This window comes from Natator depressus, chromosome 4 (genome assembly GCF_965152275.1).
Source record: "Natator depressus isolate rNatDep1 chromosome 4, rNatDep2.hap1, whole genome shotgun sequence".
NCBI classification, from domain to species: domain Eukaryota; kingdom Metazoa; phylum Chordata; order Testudines; family Cheloniidae; genus Natator; species Natator depressus.
Genome location: NC_134237.1, coordinates 53,970,959 through 53,994,335, shown reverse-complemented (window position 1 = coordinate 53,994,335; position 23,377 = coordinate 53,970,959). Strand labels below are relative to the sequence as shown.

Here is a 23,377-nt window from a genome sequence, read left to right as displayed (position 1 = left end):
TCAAATTCCTCACCAAAAATTCCTTCATGAGTAACCCCTGATTAAAGCGGTCTGTCTTTTTTTCCTCTCTTTTTTCTGTAATCGTAAGACTTCCTTCCTAATATCTGAGCTCCCACACCCTCCACCTGGGTTTTGCTTTCTAATGGCATAGGCAGAATACACAGGGTTTTTTAAAAAACGCTTTCATACGCATTACTGCATTCCTTCCTGAATGCAACATGTGTATCACATCAAGAAGGGTAATGTTCCATGCAATCTCAGCCCCATTATGTTGGCTACCATCTAATGCGTGCAGTATTCTGTCAACAGTTCTTTTCCATTCATGCTCTTTAATTCAACCTGTGGACTAGGGAATAATAAAGATGTGGTATTTGGTGGCAGGAAAATCAAAGGTGGTCTGTGTAGTTATCTAGTATCAATACATTGGTTCCTCCTTTTTCTTTAGTGCACCTCATTATTCTTTGGTGTCCATTTAGTAAAATTCAAAGCTGTCATTCATTAATTTGCCTTGTAGTCTATTGGTTGCAAATTCAAATTTAGTTTTCTGAAAACCCCGGGTCCCTTTTGCCAATAACCAGTAAGTTAACTGTGTTGGCAAATGCTGTAATTGTAGTTGATAGCCTAGAGAATCATTCTTTTAGAAAGTCTTTCATGCCCATTCTGCAGCCACAGCACTTCTGCTACTGAGAACATTGTTCAGAGTATGTTTAAAGAATCACTTCTCACTACCGTTTTAAGTGTCTTTAGGTGGTAATTCTGGCAGTCCAGAGTCTCAATAAACTGAAATATGGACTAGAATTTAGGAAAACAGCCTTACTTTTGCTTCATGGCATTTCATAAAAGTAAAAATGGCCATATTTTATGCCCTCAGGTCCCCAGCAACCAAGACAACAGAAAATCACAAGATATATAAATGTATTTATATAAAATGTTCAAAAGCAGGTGTCTAAAGTTAGTTATTTAAAGTATATTTTGGAACCTAAGTAGAAACAGTTTGATTTTCAGAGCCAGTTATTATTTAACACTGACCAAATGATTGGCTCTCTACAAGACAAAAAGATATTCATATAGATAATGTTATAAACTGTACCTATCTTAGCCCCAGGGGGCAGATGCTCAGCTAGTGTCAATTGTGATATCACCGTTGACTTAAATTGAGCTATGGCAATTTAAACCAGCTGAGAATCTACACCTAAGTATTTAGAGCCTGATCCAGCACCATCAAAATAAATGAAAAGGCTTCCTCTGACTTCAGTGGTCATTGGATCAAGCCCTTAAAAGCTTAATAATGGTAGTCCCCACCCCAAAAATGTTTCAGTTCATGTTTTGAGTGAAAGTTCTGGGTGGTTATTATTTTATCCAAACTGATTTGCCCATCCTTTGTTTTCTCTTGACTGTCTTATAGCTCCCCCGATAACTTGTTGGAGGCTAGTGGAGCATCCCTAGCATCCTAATGGAGATTAAGGAGTTGTGTAATTCAACCAGTTTAACTCCCAGCAGCCACTGGTGTGGCGTATAGCCTCACATTTTGTTTAAATAAATATTTAAGCAAAGCAGAACCCCTCTAGTGGGTTTTGTAACCCTCTACAGGAGGCTCCACCATCCTAGCACACACTGCTTCATGAAGCAGCAACATGGGAGAGAAAGGAACAGCATAGGTGGGTTCTTCAGGCTTGCCTATAAAGGCCTCATTGGAACATCCATCTTGGAAACTACCAGAGAACTGGTCCTCCAAAGACTAGAAGAGCTAGCAACAGCCAATCAGAGCAGAGCAGACTCAGATAAAAGGAATTGCAGGGCTCTAGAAGGGCAGGGTCTGGCTGGGGCCTGAGGAACAGGGAAGTGTGCCCCTCTCTGGCCACAGGAGCCCAAGGACTAGGTAGGGTCTAACTTTGGCTGTGCTTGCATAGCTGGGTTTGCAGGGAAAGAGGGACCTGAGAACTTTGGCCCTGGGCTAAGGTGAAGATAAAGGGGCCAGGCTGGAAGAAACCTAGGGAAGTAGCAGCAATAAGTTGAATTGAGCAGTATGTGGTTACTGTTTATAAGGTCCCTCGGTTGAGACCTGGAATAGACAATGGACCTGGGTTCCCCCACTGACCACAGGCCAAGTGGTGTAAACCCTCAGAAGTGGGGACAAGCCTAACCTAAGCCACAAGAAGGGGACAGGGCTCCTTTGGAAGCCCAAGCAAAGTGCTGAATTTAAAGGGCACAGAGCTGTGACTGAAGACCCTGGGGAGGACAGTTAGATTATTTGTTGGACTCTGCTACACCAAAAGAGTTTCCTTTTAATTGTGTGACCTGGCTGGAGGAACAAGCCACAGAAGACTGGCAGAGGTAAGCTGATGGCATATATGGGGTGCCAGGAGCGGGAAAAGGACTACAATACTGCACCCAGCTGCAAGGAGGCACTTGAGGTGAGTGGCTCCTCCTCAACACTTTACTGAAAGAAAATTTTACAGCACCAGAACTTGTGTTCACTGGGATTTGTGCAAACCCATCCAATCAGACCATCAATTTGCCCTATGCCATTTTCCCCTCTATAGCCCAGCAGGGTGTTCATTAAACTATCTTTGTGTGTTGTATAAAGCTAAACATGTTGCAAGTATTAAATTATAATAATAAATCCACATCACAGTTCACATACTTCTTACGTTAGCCCCTGTTCCAGTTCTTTCTTTTATGTATGTTTCTGCACTTCTTAGTTCTAGATGAAAGCAGAAGTGCCAAAATACTTGAAAAAAGTTGTTCACAAAACTTTTTGGCCTAATTTTACAGGCTCAGTTGTACTCTCAGATACATGTTCACAACTCCCATGGACTTCAGTCGAAGTTGCATGAGATTTATGAGTGTATTGAGGACAAAACTGAGCCCAAGACACTCAGATGTTCAGCCATCCATGAGTGTAAAGTGACTATTTGTGTGAGTAAGTATTACTCAAAAGGAATGTTCATTTCATTATAGATTGATCCCATTGCCCCCATACAGGTCCCCTCTGCTCTCCTTTCTGTCCCTTGTTATGCGGTTGTAGTGTGTTAATATTTAAAGTCAAGTAATTTCTAACTTGTAGTAATTTCTAGTTGCCCTTTGTCTAATAGCTAGCTTAACTGCCAGTTCAATGTCTTTTTTACTTTCTGGTGGGATTATTGTTGGCTTTGATAATTCACCTATTATTTTTCAGCAAAATGGCTGTGTTCTTTATTTTGGTTGTTTTATCTCTGAAGTTTTGAGACACCTTCTACCCACAGACTGACTAAAGAACAATGTGAAGTGCTTCCCCATGTAAATAGATCACCGAAGTAATGTGAGTGATACAATGGATTTTTATGTATATTTCTTTAGGAATAGTACAAAACTATACACCTAGATTAACAGAGACTTTTGCAACACTGTAATTCTTATTTCTGTTTCGTTTATTTGCATTACTTTAGCACCTAGAAGCCCAAACCAAGATTAGTGCCCCTCTGTGCTGGGCACCGTACAAACACATAGATTGCTTGCCCTACAGAGTTTACAGTCTAAATAGACACAGGGTGGGAGACCAGAAGTATCTTTATTCCCCATTTTACAGATGGTGAACCAAAGCACAGGGAGATAAAGGCCCTGTCTAGACTAGGAAAATAGGTTATGTTTATCAGATGCATTAGCTTCCACATTTTAATTTATTTATTTTAAAATACCACTCAGTATTTAAGTCTACCTTGAGTAGACAAAGACAATAGTGTTTGAAAATGTCATTTATGGCCATAATCAACCCTATAGTTGCTATTTTGGTTGAGTAGTGGCTATTTTCTTCCCACTTAGAGCTGTGATTTACAGAGGTGATGTTATGGCTATGTCTTCCAACAAGGTCTGTCATCATTATATGTATTCTTAATTACACAAAGTCTGATTTTTAGACCTCATGCAATTCTGATCTATCTATATATCTATAAATAAAGGTATGTTAATTGCCTAGGGTACTGAAGCCATGCTTTGATTGTGGGAAGAAATTGGAAACAAGTAGAATTACAGAACAGTTGATTATGTTTAATTTAGTAAGAAGATAGTCAAAATACTAAAAATTCTCAAAATGGAAAAAAATCCTGCCTGGTTTGCCTGATAGTGCTACTGAATTATTTGACAAATTAACGTATTAGTTAGAATGCAAGAAAAGTTTTATTATACCAAACATTGGCAGTTATTAAGAGAAGGCTAGGGGTAAGTATTCAAAAGTGCCTAAGTCCTATTTTCAAAAGTGACTAGGGCAGCTAAAAGCCTATGCTCCTGTTACACATTTAGACCTAGGTGCCTACATGCCTAAATCCATTTTGAAAATGGGATTTGGGCCCCTAAATCACTTAGGGCTAGAGCCACAAAGGGATTTAGGCACCTAACTGACCATTTAGGTGCCTAAGTCCAAAATGTAGATCCTCAAAACCCCTGGTCAGCTGCTGCCTAACCCTGAAGGTGCCTAAATTCCCTAGGCATAAGTTTCCAACAGTAAACTTCTGCCACTGGGCACGCTCACAACCACCTGAGTACAGACACCACTGAGCTTCTAGATGCCTAGCCCTGGCACAATCCTCCAAGTAGGCATTACCCCTCCTATTGTGCCTGCAGGGCCTGATCCAGTAAGTGTGCTTAAAGGCTGCCTACCAGATTGGGCCCCACACAAAACAGCTGAGGAGGAGGCAGTGCCACCACTGCGTACCCCCCTTTCAGTGGTGCAAGCAGGGTGCTACGGTCCGGTATGCCGTACCAGTAAGATATTTATAGCCAGTACTGGAAAGACAAAGGAGGAGAAGAACATAGGGCTGTCAGGCAGACCCACGTCAGCAGCTCCTCTGGTGTGGCTGTACGACCCCCAGCCCTTCCATGCAGCTGTGTCTTGCGTCTCCTGTCTGGGGTCTGTAGGCAGCCCCGCCAGAGGACAGGACTGGGGGCAGTACTGGTACAGCCGTGCCGAAGGAGCTGCTGGTGTGGGGCCACCCGGTGGCCCCATGTTCTGCTCCTTTCACCGCTGCAGTTCCCGGGAGAGCCCTGTGGTTCAGGGCTCTCCTGGGAACTGCACCGGCAAAAGGAGCAGAACCCCCATGCAAGCAGCTTCTCTGGTGCAGCTGTACTGCTCCTAGCTTCACCCCTAGGGTGACCAGATGTCCCGATTTTATAGGGGCAGTCCCAATTTTGGGGGCTTTTTCTTATATAGGCACTTCTTATCCTCCCACCCCCGTCCCGATTTTTTTACACTTGCTATCTGGTCATCCTATTCGCCCCCCACCCAGCCATGTCCTCTGGCAGGGCTGCTGTACAGACCCTGGACAGGACTCAGGAGACTCAGCTGTGTGGAAGGGCTGGGGGCAGAGGGGGACAGTACAGCTGGAGGAGCTGTTGGCGTGGGACCGCCTGGCGGCCCCACATTCTGTTTCTTTTGCTGCTGTGGTTCCAGAGAGCCCTGCGGTTCAGAAGTCTCCGGCACAGCGGGAGGAGGACAGAGCCCTCCCCCGCTCAGGTAACGTGGGATGGATCATGGGGAGGGGGACAGCATGGGACCCTGGACTGAGGATGGGGTGGGGTCATGTGTTGAGTCACGTGTGGGGGGGGGTCACGTGGTGAAGTCATGTGCCTCTCCTTTAGCTGGTGCAGCATACTGGTAAGAAAGGAATTCTACTTGCACTACTGTCCCCTTTATACTTTGTAGCCCAGTGCTTAGAGCACTCACCTGGGATGTAGGAGACCCAGGCTCAAATCACCACTCTGCCTGATTCAAAGCTGAGATTTGAACCTAGGTAGTCTCCCACCTCCCAGGTGAGTACCCTATAACCTGATGGTTAAGGCATTCTGGAATTGGGTGTCACTCAATCTCTCCTGATGAATCTCTCCTGAATCTCTTCCTCCTCGTTGTATGCATTCCTTAAATATTCACTGGGCTAGAGAGAGAGAGTGACTCTATAGCCCAGTAGTTAGGGCACTCACCTGGGAGACCAAGGTTCCAGTCCCTGCTCCAATAACTATTGACATATTTAATACAAAGTGGATCAGCTCGTTGGCATTTTGCATTGGCCAGGAGAAATGCTACCCACTCAACATGCTCATTTCTTAGGCACCTAATTCTCCCCATGCATTGTATAGGGATTCAAAGTGCATAACTTGGGCTGTAGGTTCCACTAGGGAGCAAAGCATCTAAATACTTGGTGCTGCAATGCTGAGTCTAAGAGCTTCCCCTACACCTACAGTAATTGCAGATGCAGATGCACAGGTCTAGCGCTTAGTGAAGACACTACTTACACTGACAGGAGAGCTTCTCCCATTGGTGTAGTTACTGTTGCTGAGAGACCAGTCTCTTGTGCTCTTGAGTTTAAAAGTTCTGTTCTTCCATTGTCATGGGAGGTCACTTTACTTTGAGTTATCATGATCTCTCCGGTAACCTGTGCCAAGTCCATGGTTTTGAAGATAACTGAGACTTTTAATTTAGCTTGGTGTTCAGCAGGAAACCAGTGAAGAGAACAGTGCACTGGAGTGATGTATTTTTGGTGGTCTGGATTGCTGAGTATTATTAATAATAATCAATTGTGTTACAGTAGTTCTTAAAAGCATCAACTTAGGTCTGGGGTTCAGAATATTAGGCACTGTAGAAACATACTGTACGGGACTGTCTCTGCCTTGGCAAGCTTGCAGTCCAAATACACAAGAGACAAAGGCTGAAGGAAAGGCAGCATTACCACCCCCACTTCACAAGTGAGGAACTGAAGACCCAAGAGATTAAGGGACTAGATTCACAAAAGGACTTAAGCACCAAACTGCCATTTTAGGCACCTAAATCCCAGAATCGGGCCCCAGTGGGATTCACAAAACTTCCACACAGCTCCCACTGAATAGTGTAGGTGCCTAAACTCACTCAGCACATAAAGGTTTGCAGTAAAACTTCCCACCTCCCCAGTAAGTGCTCTAACCATCAGTCTACAGTGACATTTACGTGCTGGCTCTTGCTCCCTCCCTCTTTGCCCAGTGATTCTTTTCATTTAGCCACAGTGGAACTGCTTCAACAGGAGATATTGAGAGAGTCCCCCATAAGAATCTCTCTTAGCTCATTGGTTAGAGCCTTCTCCTGTTCAAATCCCTTCTCCCCCTTCAGAGTTAGGCTTGGCATCTCCCATTGGCTAGCTGAGGCATGGCGTTTTCTAGCATGCTGGCTTTCGTAAATCCCACTCAGAGGACCCTATATCTTTCCCTATTCATTGTACAGGGAGCCTGAGCACCAAACTCAGGCTTTGTGAATCCCAGTGATGTTCTAGGTGCCTAAAAGTTCGGTATAGGGATGCTGAGCGTCACCATGCCGGAAGTTTCTTGAATCTAACCCTGAAGGACTTGCCTGAGGCCATAGAATGTGTGGGAGGAAACACCAGCTCACCCACACAGCTAGTTTATCCAAAATAAAATTGAGCACATTGTGGGGACAGCATGGGGGCAAACATTTCCATATGGTAATAACAGCCTCTGGCTTTGCTGTGTGGACAAACACAAAGGGTGAAAGCCTTGCCCCATTGAAGTCAATGGGTGGAATCCTGGCCCCACTGATGTCAGTGCAAAACTCCCATTGACTTCAGTGGACCAGGATTCCACCCAAGATGTCAGTCTTTCATGAGCCCTAAAAACAGAAATGACCATTTTTTTCCAATAGTAATTTCCCCAGCCCAACACCTGTTCCCCCCCCCCCCCATGTACTGTATAGCAACACTTTGAATTTTAAATGTACTAAATCTGGGCCAACCATAACTTAGTAACATGTTTCAGAACTATAAAACTTCAATCAGAAAGCTGCTTATCCAGAAAAGTTCAATCTTGTTTTTAAAAAGCTTGCACTGAACTGGTTTCTGATTAGTTCTAGGGCATGGTAAATCTGTCTTCCAATAAGAATACAGCCACTCAGTAGTGGCCCAGGTGCATAAATGTCTATCAGAGAAAGTGAATGATTCTATAAAAGTGGTTTAGTATAGTAAATACTGTGACAGGATCAGTGTCTTCTGCTTTGAAAATAAACTTCATTGCTTTAAGTCAACATCTGCTTTTCCTTGGCCTTTATTTAGCAGCAGGAGACCATTATCCTGTGATGACTTTCTATTCCACTGACATCTCATCTGGTGCACTGATATTCTTAGCATTTTAGTCCCCTGCTGTGTCCCTCCCCGCTCCCCTACACACACACACACACAACCACTGTGTAACTCAGCGTCTAGAATGGTATGTGCTATTATTTTTTGTGAGTAAGAGACTTAAAAAATGTAATGGATCAGCTTCCTCTGCTATGAACAGAAAGTGTGTCCTTTGCATTTACTTCTGTACACCCAAAAAGCAACCCAAACCTAAAATACTGGATGCTTCTCTAAACTATCCAAACCCCTAGAATGTGAAATATGGGGGCAGGAAACTTGAGCAGACTCCCTTGAAAGATGTGAAGTTCTTTCTGCTTCCAATTAAGTTATAGACAAGAAGTGTGTGAAAATGAAAAATAATTATTAAATAAACCAGCTGAACCTTTCTAAAGGCTTCGTTTGGTTCACTTTTGGGGGAAAATTTGTAGGCGTGATTTGATCATCCTGATTCATAAAACACTAGTATTTAGATTTGCTAGTTTTAATTCATTGGGGTACTTTTCTTAATACTACATCAATTATCACAAAAGTGTAAGGCCAGGATCAGTCCAGCATGACTACATGGGAGAGGAAGACGCAAGGAGCTTCCCTCCTCCCTCTTGTCTTTGCGCAGGAAATGGAATGCTAGACCTCAGGGGGGACTTCTTTCTGGCACTTCCACAGGTGGTAAGTTCCTGTCAGAGGTAGGATGAAGGCAAGGACACAGATCCATCCTCCTCTCTCTGACAAACACACACACCCACTAAAGTAGCTGGCTGGGCACAGAGGAGCAAGGGGAGCATGGCTTCACTCTCTTGAAACTGGTGCACTGGGTGCGCCCTGGCTGGGTACTCCCAGGAAACATTCTGACTTGAGTCATCTGGGGACTCAGTTACTACACAGCCACTGTACACACCCTATTATGTGCATAACAGTGAGTGCCTACAGCAAAAGCTAGCCGTCAGATATTTTTCCACCGGCATTATTAATTTGAATCTAAGTATGGCTCTAGGAGGCTGTGCTATGTGATGGGTTAAGAGAGATGGTTTGAACCTGCCATTTACCAGCAGCAAATAACATCTCATATTAGAATATAACCTACTTAGTACTGTTTGTTATATCTGGGTGTCCGATGATTTTGACTCATTGTGATTGTCAGTTGATGTTATTAACCAAACAAAGATTGCGTGGGTTTTCTTGTTGCTGTAACCAGATTGAAATAATGTGTTGGTGTGAATTTAAAACCTCTAATTTTTTTCCCCATCACTCTAAAAGTGTGATCAGTACATTCTCTGTACTTTCCTAATTTTTTTTTTAAGGTACCCTTGCAAGATTGTGGAATCTTGCAAGTTTTAACTGGTATTGCTGCCCCCTGCTTCAGATTATTTAGTGCATACTGCAGAACCAATGTGTGTATTTTTCTTGTTCCTGGGTCATTTCACTGCCACATACCTAAGCAGCTGGAATGAACTGACACTCAGTATTGGTAACTCATTCTAGGTGTTAGCATATATGTCTCTTAAGAAATGTAAAGGCCAGTTTACATTTAGATGGTATTTTCCCAGTTTTGTACTAAGCTGTACTCTAAGCTCATACTCTATATTTAATCATTTAATAGACATAATTTACAGAGCTGTTCAAAAAATGTGAAAATGTTCACAAATTTTCCCTAAAATAGGATCCTGGTTTTGGTTGGAATATTTTCAAGTCCACATTTTTCATCCACCTCTAATAGTTTGGCTTTCTTGGGAGTTTGGTGGTAGTTTATCATGTAGTAGGACATGAATTCAAAGTTGTAACAGTAAGAGCAAATTCTGATAGAAAATATTGTTTTTATTTGAAAGAGACTGAAACATAATAGTAGTTGAATCAAAGTTGATTGTACAGCTCTTGATAGTGAATATACATAATATTTTTAGAGCAGAATCAGGGTGGCTTTAATGTTTTGCAGATTTGCAGTTCATTCCATCATTGATTTAAGTGGCTTTTAGAAAAATAAGTATCTGCCATTCTGGCGAAAAGCAAAGCACTAATGTTGTTGGCAGTTGCCTTCATTCTTTGCCACAGAGGATGAATGTATTAATATGACAAGAAGATGACACTCCCTTGGTTTGGTTTTTTTAAGATTCTTTCCCTAGATTTGGCCATGATAAGGTACAATTGCTGTGAACCTTTTTCTTGCACTTCTCAATGAGATACAAGTCCCTGAATTCTGCAAGAGTTCAGAGTCAAATGCTAGATCCAAACCATCCCATGTGGTGTTCTTTCCAAAGCAAAACTGACTTAGAATGTGTCTGCTCTGTGCTTTTAGCTCATATGAGAAGAGAGTATTTTGAAAACAGCTCTTCTTATCATATTTCCCTAACGCCAGGAAGGAAGCACCCAGTCTGGACTTCACTTCCCAGTGAGGCCCCCAGATCCTGACCAGCCACTTCTTCTCTTCTGATTGCCTCCCACCCCAAAACCACTAGCTTGGTAACGCAGGGTAAGGGGAATGAAGAGAAACTTACATTTTGTGGGAAGTGGAGGCAAAAGAGAGATGAGAGCAGTGTAGGCTGGAGCGAAGGAAGAGAAGAATATTCCACGGGCACCACGAACATGCTCACAGGCCTGAGCTCTTACCCTTGAAATAACTTCAAAGATGAATCATTTGAAAGAGGAGAATGAGGCTGCTTGTTGCATTACAATGAAGTATCTGCTCCTGGCAGAGGGAGAAGATGTGGAACAAAGACATGGAATAATTACCAAGAGAAGGTGATGAGCTGTAAGGCAGGAGAAACTGGCAGAGTGTAGTGTCCAAGAAGGAAGCCTGGAATTTACTTGGTAATGACTGAATACTATTAAGTGCTCACTCTTTAAGAGGGGTGGGGGTGGGGTTTGTTGTTGTTTTGGGTGGTTTTTTCCCCTTCAGGAATTAGAAAGACTCCATCAAGGCAGATTTATTGATTTAATACATAGGAACTGATCTACTGGATTAGATCAGTGGGCTATCTAGTCTGATACCCTGTCCCTGACAGACTCTCAGAGGAAGCAAGAAATCCCATGGTTGATTTATGGAATACCTGCCCATAGAGGAAGCTTCTTCCAAACTCCAAGTAGTTAGTGGTTGGCTTATGCCCTGAAGCAATAAGGCTTTAGATTCCACCTAAAATAGATCCTGTCTAATGTAACTATGGATAGTCTCACGGTCCATAAAATTGCCTAATTCTTTTTTGGAATCCTTCAATTCAAAATTCCTTCAGAACTTAATTGTTTCTACTCCCTAACTAAATGAGTAAAGCTTTATAAGCAGGAGGAGATCCTGAAAACCTCACTGAGGCTTTGATTTCTTCAAGGACAGGATGGAAGCACTTTAGGGAAAGAGAGTAGAAGATAAAATGTCCTAGGCTTGATTAAACCTGTTTCTTCTTTTCCATAAGGACAATATTATTTTGGCTATCTGTGTAGATCCCTGACATAAAAATATGACTGGGGGCAAGAGATGCATTAACAGAAATTCCTAACTCTTGTAAAATTTACAGCAAGTCAGTGTGCGGATGTATGTGGTCGTAGTTACAAAAGATTCTGACACTTCCTGTCTAACTTATTTCATTGCACCTCTTCCAGAACAAAGGGGTTTCATGGTCCACCTGCAAAAGTTACTGTCATACCCTTCTTTTCTCATTAACTGCATTAATACCTAGTGTCTGGCCTTGGGTTTTGGGAACAGTCCCTACCATGCTGTATTGTTAAACAATAAGTCCCATCCTATACGTAGTAAGATTTCATATATCTACCAACTCCCAAACCGCAAAAGAACTTTAAAGATGATACTATGAATGCTCCAGTGTGAATACTCATCCAAATACATATTCTCACAAATATTCAGAATCCTCTCTCTGTGACTTTGTGCAAACATTCTAAGAAATAAAAAATTGCTTGTATGAATGAGGAAAACCAAATACCATCAAACCAAACCTGTGGTTTTATTCAAATGGATGTTTGTAAATACTTTTTTTTTTTTTTTGGCAAGGGTTTTTTTACCCCATATTTCCCCACCATTAATTCCTTTCCTTGCAAAGATAAAAAACCACATTCAACACTGAGAGTGAGGAAATCCAGTTGAGAACTGACTTGTTAAAGTAATAGGTCACTTTTTAAATGTACATTTTCTGCATACCATACTTTGCCATGTAATCTCATTGTTTTCAAAATAATGGAAGCCCCTTACATATACTGCTCTCACAACTCCTCCCTCACCTACTTCTCTGCTCTCACTTCCTCCTACACTCATTGCCTACTTTCAGTCTAGGCCTCTTTTTATGGGTCCTTCCATTCTTGTATTCATGCCATTTTTTCCATACTGCTTCTTGGACTTGGAACAGCTGCTTTTTGCTAATGCACCAAACAACCTGTAGTGTGAGGACATAAACACAAAGAGCCATGCATTAAGCAATAACTAAAGAACTCCCTGACCAGAAAGGAAGCCCCTTCCTTTACTAAGCTCCCCTTGCAACACATCCTGGTCCTCTCTGGTAATTGTGGGGACCAGAAACTCTATAATGACTCCATTCAACCTATTTCTTCATTCAAATCTTTCACATTTGTATTGTGAAGTCTTAAATTTTTTATTAAACTCAAATGTTTGGTTTATATTCAGTAGAATAGTTGAGTAAAGATTTAAGCCAGTTCTTATTTGATACAAACCATTCTACCCATCACAAGTGCCAATTGTTAATGGGATAGCATTTAGAGTCACATTTTACATCTTTTTCCACATATTCTTCCCAAACTGTTCAAAGGACTTTAAGGATGTCTACATAGGAAAAAAAAAAAAAAAAGACCCACAGCAGCAAGTCTCAGAGCCTGGGTCAACTGACTTGGGCTCACGCAGCTCACTCTTGAGAAATAAAAATAACAATGTCAATGTTCGGGCTTGGGTGGGAGGCCAGGCTTTGAAATCCTGTGAGGGTGGGGGAAGTGTCTCAGATCCCAGACTCCAGCCTGAGCCTGAACATCTATGCTGCTATTTTTATCCCTGCAGCATGAGCCCAGTTGACCCAGGCTCTGAGGCTGGGGGGGGGGGGGGCGTGGGGAGAGGTTCTGTGTAGATGAACCTTCTCTGTAACTCTGATTGAATCCAATGGGAGTCAAAGAGCAACAGCTCTGCCCAAACACATCAAAAAAGTCCCCATCTGTAACCTTTCTGCCCACTGTAACCACTCAAAGGAGTATTTTAGTCTTGTTATGCAGTCATTTGTTGGTGCTTTTGGAATGGAAAAGCACTCATTTCCAGCATCTGAAACACATATTTCAGAGTTTATATAAATGCAAGGAAATCAAAGCTGAGTCGTTTTTTGGAGCTGCCAAAGTTTCATCATAAACACAGTTTCAAATGTAACTGCGTTCTGTAGACATACCCTATGTCTACACTGAAGTGGAAGGTACAATCTCTAGTTTGGGCAGACATACCTGCACTAGCTTTGATTGAACAGTGTTACGCTGCTATGCTTAGTGCAAGCGTGGCTGCATGGGTGGCAGGATTGGCTAGCTGCTCAAATACAATCCCATCTGAAAATCTAGGTATGTACTCAGAGTGGCTCGCCTGTCATGCCACCCATGCTACTCTGCTATTTTTAGCGCTGTAGCTCTGATCGAGCTAGCACAGGTATGTCTGTCTGAGCTGGAAATTACACCTCCAGCTCCAGTGTAGACATACCCTTCTATATGTCCTAAAATTGACAGTCTGTTTTCAATGTAAGCCTGTTTGCTGAAAAACTGTTATACTGCATATTGTTTTCACTGACTTACGGATAGGTGAGCCCCTGCAAGTTTTGATTGGGAGTGGCTGGATTCAAGCCCTGCAGACAAACTTGGAGGTTAGTGTTCCCAAGACCTGCTCCTGTTTCCATTGAAGTCAACTCCATTGTTAAGTGTTTAAACTCTTCAGCTGCTGTAAACAGGGCTGTGTGAACAGCACCGACCTGCTGAATGTGGACAAGGGCTGGTGCAATAAAACTTCCAAACCACTCTGACTTCAGATGGGAACATTTTGCTTAGCCTAGCTTGAATACACAGCATGCTAGAAGCACAAAATTAGATTAATTGGAAAGAATTTTTGTTGGTGAACTAAGTGCTCATGGATGGTGTCAGACCCAAAGAGCTGGAGACTATTGTAATCTAGCCACAGCATGGGCAGTGGCAATTCAAGCTTTCCTAAACTACCCAGTCAATGTGTCTAAGTCCTGACTTTTAAATTCCTTTCCTCATCGAACTTAAGAGCCGTCCAATATTAATTGTGCATTTGTGCAAACAGTCCTTTGCTTTTGTGGAAATAGTCAAGGCAAAACTAGCGAGAGCTGATCCACAAAAGCTCTAGTGATTCAGACAAGCAATTCATTGTTCAGAGACTTTATATGAACTATTAAAACATTTAGAGATGCCCCACATTCTCTGCCCCGTTATATTTGCTGTATTCAAGATGCTTCCCCAAATCTGAAATAGCAGGAACCTGGTCAGTCACCCCATCTACTGGCAGCAGTCTACATTTGGAAGCTTCCTGGTTCTTCTACCACCCAATCTGTGACGTGAGTCCTTGTGGGGTGTGTCATAAATATAAAGGGAAGGGTAAACCCCTTTAAAATCCCTCCTGGCCAGAGGAAAACTCCTCTCACCTGTAAAGGGTTAAGAAGCTAAAGGTAACCTCGCTGGCACCTGACCAAAATGACCAATGAGGAGACAAGATACTTTCAAAAGCTGGGAGGAGGGAGAGAAACAAAGGGTCTCTGTCTGTCTGTATGCTGCTTTTGTTGGGGATAGAACAGGAATGGAGTCTTAGAACTGTTAGTAAGTAATCTAGCTAGGTATGCGTTAAATTATGATTTCTTTAAATGGCTAAGAAAAGAATTGTGCTGAATAGAATAACTATTTCTGTCTGTGTATCTTTTTTGTAACTTAAGGTTTTGCCTAGAGGGATTCTCTATGTTTTGAATCTAATTACCCTGTAAGGTATCTACCATCCTGATTTTACAGAGGGGATTTCTTTACTTCTATTTACTCCTATTTCTATTAAAAGTCTTCTTGTAAGAAAACTGAATGCTTTTTCATTGTTCTCAGATCCAAGGGTTTGGGTCTGTGGTCACCTATGCAAATTGGTGAGGCTTTTTACCAAACCTTGTCCAGGAAGTGGGGTGCAAGGTTTTGGGAAGTATTTGGGGGGAAAGAAGTTTCCAAACAGCTCTTCCCCAGTAACCAGTATTTGTTTGGTGGTGGTAGCGGCCAATCCAAGGACAAAGGGTGGAATATTTTGTACCTTGGGGAAGTTTTTGACCTAAGCTGGTAAAGATAAGCTTAGGAGGTTTTCATGCAGGTCCCCACATCCGTACCCTAGCGTTCAGAGTGGGGGAGGAACCTTGACGGGTGGCCCTTCATTTCCTGAACATCTCCCTGGTCTGGAGCTGTGGGCTTTCTTTTAGGCATCACAGTGCATCAGGGTGTCCTTTCATCTGGTCATGTTCCTTGCGTTTTTGGGCAATGAGCACACTCAAACACCAGGTATGCCCCAGAAGAGCCCCCTAGGTTTTAATCTTGATTAGAGACCAGTTTGAACTTGTAGCTCCATTCCTAGCATACCTACATTTAAAATTGCTCAAAATCTGAACCAAACCTCGATCCAAATTTTGAGGCCTACTATTAATCTTGCTAGAACACTTAATGGACACACTAATATTTGCATTCTGTCCAGTCCTATTAATCAGATAATTGCCACTGGTCAAGCATAACTGAGTTATCCTAGCATTAACAGATAAACCCTTCCCATACACTAATGTGTAAGTAACTGGAATCTTAACAGCACAGTTAATGTGACAAGTCCTATGATGTGAATTAGAAAGAATACATTTTCTGCCCCATTTGATAGGAAAGAACAGTAGTTGTCCTAGCCTAGGATACAGGCTGGTGTGTGTTTCCCTCAAACAAAGAGGGGAGAAGAACCAAGTGCTGTTGTTCAGTGAGTAGGAGACTATACTCTATATGTTGTCAAAACTGTTTTTAACAACATAGCTTCTTAAAAGAGAGGAAGTATTCCCAAAGAGACATTTGACATGAGAGTAGCTCTTTATTTGTGCAATTCACACACACATTCTGTGTTCTGTATTTTTTCTAAACAAATATTTGTAGATCAAAAACTCATATTTCTTCAACAGATATAGTTGAAACCCTTGTCCGTGTGTGTAAATCATGTGTGCTGTGTGTACACACACACACACACACACACACACACACACATGCACTTCTGCTGATATATGTATGTTTCTGGACTTCATTAGTATGAACTTTTTCAAATGCATTAGGAAAACTTTCTGGTTTTTAGCTAAGTAATCTTTAGAAGAACAGGAGGTGCTGATAGAGTAATTGTGTTTACTCTTCCAGTTTCATGATTTTTCTTTTATAAACATTGTTTTGCGTTATTGGGCTCCATGTTCCTCCTTCTCATCTGATGTTTTACAAATATTTCTCTAATTGCTTGAGACAGTGTGGTCCAATAAAATTACATCGACTTTCTGCTGAACTTATTGTCTGATCCATTGCCAAAAGTTGTAGGCAGCAAGGCAGCACACTTGGTCTCACTTTCTCTCTCTCCCTCCCCCCATCCCCTGGGCAAAGCAGTCAGACAGCCCTATACACTTAAAAATATAAGTATATCTTGATTTCATGATTGTAAAACATACATTTTACATTTCTAAGCCTTCCAAGTGCTTTAGCAATATATGCACTTAAATTTGAGCCACTGCATTGTAGAAGACGTAGCAGACACTTTAGATGATTGGGTCCATTTCTATCTGTAGTATGCTACACAATGGAGAAAAGGCCGGTAGGTCAAAACAAGAGTGCATTATACTTGAAAACGGGAGTACTGTTATTCTACCCCTGGGCCTGGGCCCATTTAATTGTAAACAGCATAACAAATACTCACCTTAATTCAGCTCTTTATCTGGGCATGGACAATACAAAGACTGATGTGACCTGAAAGTGAAATACAGTATTACCTGCTCCCCCCTCCAAAACCTGAAGAAATAAGGCACAAGGAGTGTATTAAGTTACCAGTAGTAACTTTTTTAAAGTATGCAGTCCTGTGTGCTCAGGTATCTGTCGTATGGGAACTGAAGGATACGTGGAGGATAAATGTGGGGATTTTTGTTTGTTATTTTGCTTTTTAATTGGAAGGAATATGTCTTGATGGAAAGATCTGACAGAGTAGAACAATACTGGTCCCAAGCCTTACTAACAGAGAGCCATACCAATGGTGGATGAATTGGAACTATCGAGACACACAAATTATAGCCTTCTCTTCCCATGCAATGATTAGCACTCTAAAGTTTATGATCAGGTTAATCAGACACTCTCTCCATGGCAATAGAGGTGTTCTGCTCTCTTTATGAACCTGTGATCTTTCCCCATGTTGTACACAGGTTTGTAGATGTGCCATTTGTGGAAAGGTCATGTGCAGATTGCTGGCCTCATTACAATACACATTTTATGAGCGTTTGCTCACTCATGTGCATTGTTTGTGTCGTAGCATAATCAAGCCCTAGCTCTCGTAGATCAATTGGTTTCTTGATATCTGGAAGCATTTTTAAAAGCATCTCAAGGAAAATAACTAGTGCTGGTTTACCACAGTCCAACAGATATGGTATGTGATCAGTTAGCTGCAACCCACAGATAAACACAGACAGGCAAGCCAGCAAGCACAAATAGAAACCATATTATTGTCCTGTTCAGATTTTTAAAAAAATTATGATTTCTAGACTGATGAGCAAAATAAGACGCTTCAAGGGCTTCTCTTTGATATTAGTCTCCTAAACTTCATTTTAATATCCAGCAGCAACAATTTCTTTAATCTCCTTTCTCTACAATAGATTACTGCAAGTGTGTATTGTTGATACGTGAATATAGTCAGACTACCTCATTTACTTCATGAGTAGTTGTGTGTAGTGTGAGCACAAAATTTGTGTGCTTGTGCAAATCACTTACTACCCTCTGTAACGTGAGCATCATTAATATTTACCTCAGCAGTGTTTGTTCAAATCCTTGGCTGTAAATTGCTATATAGGAGTAAACGCTTGTAATAATACTTTATCATAATAGCATATACTAAAGCAGGCACAGTAAGGAATTAAGGGCCAAATTCTGCAGTCCTTACTTGAGCGAAACTCCCACTTAAGTCCATGGGTGTTTTGCTTGATAAGGACTACAGAATTTGAGTGTAAGTAATCATTCCAAATCTGTCATGATTTATACGGCTTTTCCGGCTTTCTCTTAGAATCTTTAGCAAGGAATCAGAATCCGCGACTCAGCGTACTTAGAAAGAAAGATTGTTGACACATGAATATGATGACCATTTGACTCAGACACATATATGCAAAGGAGTCAAGCAGGGTGACTCAGTCACAGATAGACAAAGATCACCCTAAAAGCCATTTCCTGAGTTTATCATGTCATTTTTGTCTTGTGAGTGTGTGCATTCATGTATGCATAAACATGTCATCTGGAAGCAACATAAATGTGTAATAATATAAGATTATTTCTCTAACCAGATCTCAGAAAACAAATTTACTCATTCTTTGTGGTTCCCCCTTGCACTCCCAATGTAACTTGGCTAACCATTAGCAATTAGTTAATTTTAGGCTTCAGAAATGTGCCCTCCCATTTTGGCAACCCCAGATTATCAATAGAATGCTATCGTTATTTGCTGAAGTTGTGTAAAATACTGCCTTTGAGTTTGTGCAGTATTAGTAGGCTTCCTAATGTCCAGCTCTTCGGACACTTAAGATAGAGCAGAGGACTCCACAGTTGAATTGGACAACTATTCCTTTCCCTTAGCTATTCTTCTCTCTACTGCACTGTTAAGAATATGTGCTTATTCATGAAATATTATATGCTTAGTCATGAAAAACACAATGTAGCACAGCAGTCATGTGTTCCAGTGGAGATTTTGTAATGCAGAAAGAACTACTCTGGGTTTGTGGAAATGAAGGACCAGATCCGCAGCTGTAATCAAGTAGTGCTTAGTACACCTACAACAAAGATGGGTTTTAGCCACTGGAATGACACAAAGCAATCTTATCGCATGGCAAGATCTGGTCTACAGAATCCATATTAAAGAAAGTTGTAACTATTGAAGAGTCTCATTTTTGTCCTTTGTGTCTTTCCATCTAAAGATAAATATATAATAGCTTGAATTCTACTCCAACTGTTTCAGAGATAACTACGGAGGATTAGGTCCTCTCAACCCAATGAATAGCTACTGTGATGCAAGACCCAGTTAGAACAGCAGCACTGTGGTAACAGGTTATTCAATTTGCTAATTTTTCATCCTGTAGATGAGACATTGCAGTGCACATGCTTTTTCATCTGAAATGCGATTGTGCAACCTATTAGGTAAAATACGACTTTTTTGGCATCACTGACCCTTGTTGAAAGCCTACAGGCTTCTCCACATCTGGGTCTGTAATACAAAATTGTAATTGTTTAGCATTGGTATAGCTGTTTATGCACATGGAGAACAAAAAGAGAATTGGTATAAACAAAACGTCATATTCATACAAATATTAATTAGGAAAAGATAATCAATCTGGCACCATCATAGAACACTGAGTGCAGAATACATTAACCTGCCAAGTAGTGATGGGAGAGCCTCAAGCTTCTGAGACTTGGTTCATTTAAGCACCAGCAAATTTAGATGTGAGGGTGCAACTTCTGAGATTTCATCTCTCTGCAGTCTCCTTCTTCACACAGACCTCCTGCAGCTATTATCCCAGACATCCAAATCATTATGTCCCTCCCTGTCCTCCATTAGCTCCAATCCAGGCACCCAGTGACTCTGCCCTTGCAATAGTCCTGCCTCCAACACCTCAGCAGGCTCCTATTTACCTTACTTCTGATGTAAGGCCAGATAGTAGAGCTGGCCAAAAAATATGGGGGAATAGTATCAAGTAAAACTTTGACATTTTGAATTTGTTTGTTTCTCGGGGGTCAAAATGGAACATTTAAAAAAAAATAAAAATTTCCCATGAAATATTTTTGTGAAAAAGTCTATTAAAATCGTCTATCTCGCTCGCCTCCCTTTTTTTCTCTTTTTTTTTCTTTTTGCAAATGAGTGCAATAAAAATTAATTCTGTCCAGGATTTTTTCCCTTTTGTTACTCTGTAGCTTTTCAAAACTTCTCCAACTTTGAAAAGTTAGAGTGGCAAAAGGCAAAATGAAACTGTACCTCTGTTCTAAGAATTTAAATATACTTTCAGTGCATCATAAACAGACAATATCTCATACATTGTATCAGTTACAGTAGAGTTCTTAGACTGATCAGCTGTAATGCATGTTTCTTTCAAAATCTTGTTAAGGAAGTCAGTCAGCAGTTGGTGGGATTTCATTACATTGTATCTCAAGAGGTGGTCTGTGCAAAAGCAAGTTTAACAACTGATTGAAAATTTAATGAGGATGATGATGAAAGTTGTGAATTTTGTTATCGTAGAGCTCTTAGTGATCAGAGGTTTAAAACACTTTTCACAGAAGTCTCAATATTCCTGATTGCTGAGATACAGCACTGTCAGATTGCTGTGCATAGCGCTTGTGGAAGAAATGAGGTGTTCTGAGTTTGAAAGGAAGAAGATTGCTCAGAACTAACAATCTTACCCTGGGTGAATTACTTGATTTTTTTTTCCTGACTTCACTCAATGGTATAAATGTAAAATGTCAAAGTTGAGAAATAATGGTAGCCATCATGTTTGACAATGTCAAAGCTTATGAAAAGAATTGAACACTGGAGACCCAAAGTACTTCTCTTCATTGAGGAAACATCTGGAAAATTCAGCTACCTTTGTGAAAAATCCTGGTAACATAAAAGAAAACGCCCCAATCATAATCAGATATTATAGAGAAGTCACTGGAAATCTTGGTTTAAGTTCCAGCAGCAAGCTCTCAAAACAGTCTTAGTTCCAAAAACAACGAGGAGTCCTTGTGGCACGTTAGAGACTAACAAATTTATTTGGGCATAAGCTTTCATGGGCTAAAACCCACTTCATCAGATGCACTTAGTTCCAAAAGACATTATGACTAGCTGACAGTTCTGTTAGGTCAGTTTATCCCTATTTGAATAAATTCTGACTCTTGTGATCTGCTTTGTTTCTGGTAGGAAATTTTTGGGAAAGTTGCTTACACTGGGTCATCTAAATCAGTGTTATGAGCCCACTTGCTGCCAACACATCTTCAGCGCCACGTCCATTGGGTGCAGACCTAATCCATATAGGGGTGAAAATGGTGAAGCTGCCAGTGAAGTGTCTGAGAACTGGATTTTCCGTTTTGTAGAAAATTCCATGAGTTCAAAATTGTTCATTCTGGAATGGAGCAAAATCCACAAGCTGAAATTTCCCACCAAAAAATTCTGCAAAAAAAGGTTTTATGTTGATCAAAATGTTTTATTTATTTTATATTTTTATTATATAAATTATGTTATGTTATATTATTTTATATAAAATATAAATGTTCCATTATGATTTAAACATTTTAAAATGTTTATAATAAAAAATAAATTTAAAAATGAAAAGTGGTTTCAAAATGAAAACATTTAATTAGAAAGGTATCCATTTTGACATTTTTGTAAACTTCTGTGTAAACAAACTCAATCACTTTTCACCTGTCACCTAACTAGCTTTTGACCTATAACAACACTTTGCCTCACCTCATGATTACTAAGCTTCTTTGGTAGCCTCTTGTGTGGGACCTTTGTCAAAGACCTTTTGGAAGCCTGAATACATTTCAATTGGCTTTCTTTTACTCACTAAGCAGTGAGATACAAACAAATCTGTCTATCTTATAGTTTTATACTGCCACTTCTGATTAAATCATCCAGTCTTGATTGACACATTTTTGATTATTTATTTTTAAATAACAAATAAAAAGGCACCTGTCCAAGGCTCAAGGTGACCTAACACACCATTAATACAATTAAATCTCAGCAGTGTTAAAATAAATTTAGCAGGAACTCAGCCAACAAGACATCTACAATAACTCATTCTGTCTCCATCTAGGAAGCTTACCTTTAGCCCTCTTCAAAAACTCTATCAACAGTTATCTTTTGCAGCATGCTTAGGTCACCGGATTTGGACTATTTTGAACCAAGGACAGAAGCAAGTTTGATGCCTTTAGTACAATTCTTACAGATATAATGTGGAGCATATAACTAGAGCGATTACCATGTCAGTTTTTTCGAGCTAAATATACATCTGCGGTACGCTTCTTGATGACTCCAGAATGAAAGGTTCAGAAACTTCTGTGTTTATAGCTCCAAACACTTTTCTTATTACACAGTATCAGCAAATTTAGCATCAGTCCTGAAAACCTGTGCTAGGGGTGTGTGAATAAAATCAATGTAACTACACCATAAAATGCAGAAATACTACTTGACTGCAAAGTAGTTGTTCCATAACACTCAGAAGCCAGAGAATACAAAACTCTAGTTTGAATATTCAGCCTTAACTCTGCCCGCATGCACATATATATTGCATTGTTGATTATTTGATTACACATTATTTCTCAAGTACAATGTCACACTTTCTTCCCCTCCTACAAACATAGGGTACTTCTACACTTCAAGTATGTACATATCTGATTCAGTAGGCACATACTTGGGCAGCTAGCCCCTCCTTCCACTGGGGCTACGCTCTCTTTTTAACACGTTAGCTTGGTCAAAGCTAGTGCAAGTATGTCTCCTTGAGTTGGAAATTACACCTCCAAGCGTAGACGTACTCTTAGATACACACAAATATTTCAGATGTGAAATTTGAAGCTAGGGTAGAACTCATTGAGTCATATAAGATACTGCATTATTGCACATCATGGTGACTTACACTCAGTTTTTTATGTCTTATTATCAGCTGTAACCTAGAAATCACATCAGTTGCAGTTGTCACTCCCGAGAGCCATCAAACAGCCACATCACTCTGACCAGAAGGCACCGTGAGCTGAATTTCTTTACTTTGCATTTCTCTTGTGGTTGGTCAATGCTATTGTAACTGTAAAGAAAGTGCTTGTTTCTTGACGGAAAACAAAATCACAAAATAGTAGATACTGCCCCTCCTTTACCCATATCCTACACTTAAGAATCTAGATAGTTTGCCCCAAACTGGTTCTATGCTGAAAGATTACCTGGGTGGCAAGAGAAAGCTTTCTTGATTAAAATTGTTACTCTGCATAGACTATAGTAAACCAATAATATATTCTCTCTCTCTCTC

General features: G+C 40.8%; 1 long non-coding RNA gene across 1 annotated transcript in view; it reads left to right on the top strand.

Moving 5' to 3' along the window:
- The first annotated feature begins 3,109 nt into the window (after positions 1–3,109).
- The window catches only part of LOC141986447 (uncharacterized), a 63,643-nt gene continuing 43,375 nt past the window's right edge, over positions 3,110–23,377 (top strand). Inside the window, exon 1 of the long non-coding RNA XR_012639283.1 lies at positions 3,110–3,301. This is a non-coding gene — a long non-coding RNA (uncharacterized LOC141986447). The remainder of the gene's footprint in view (positions 3,302–23,377) is intronic.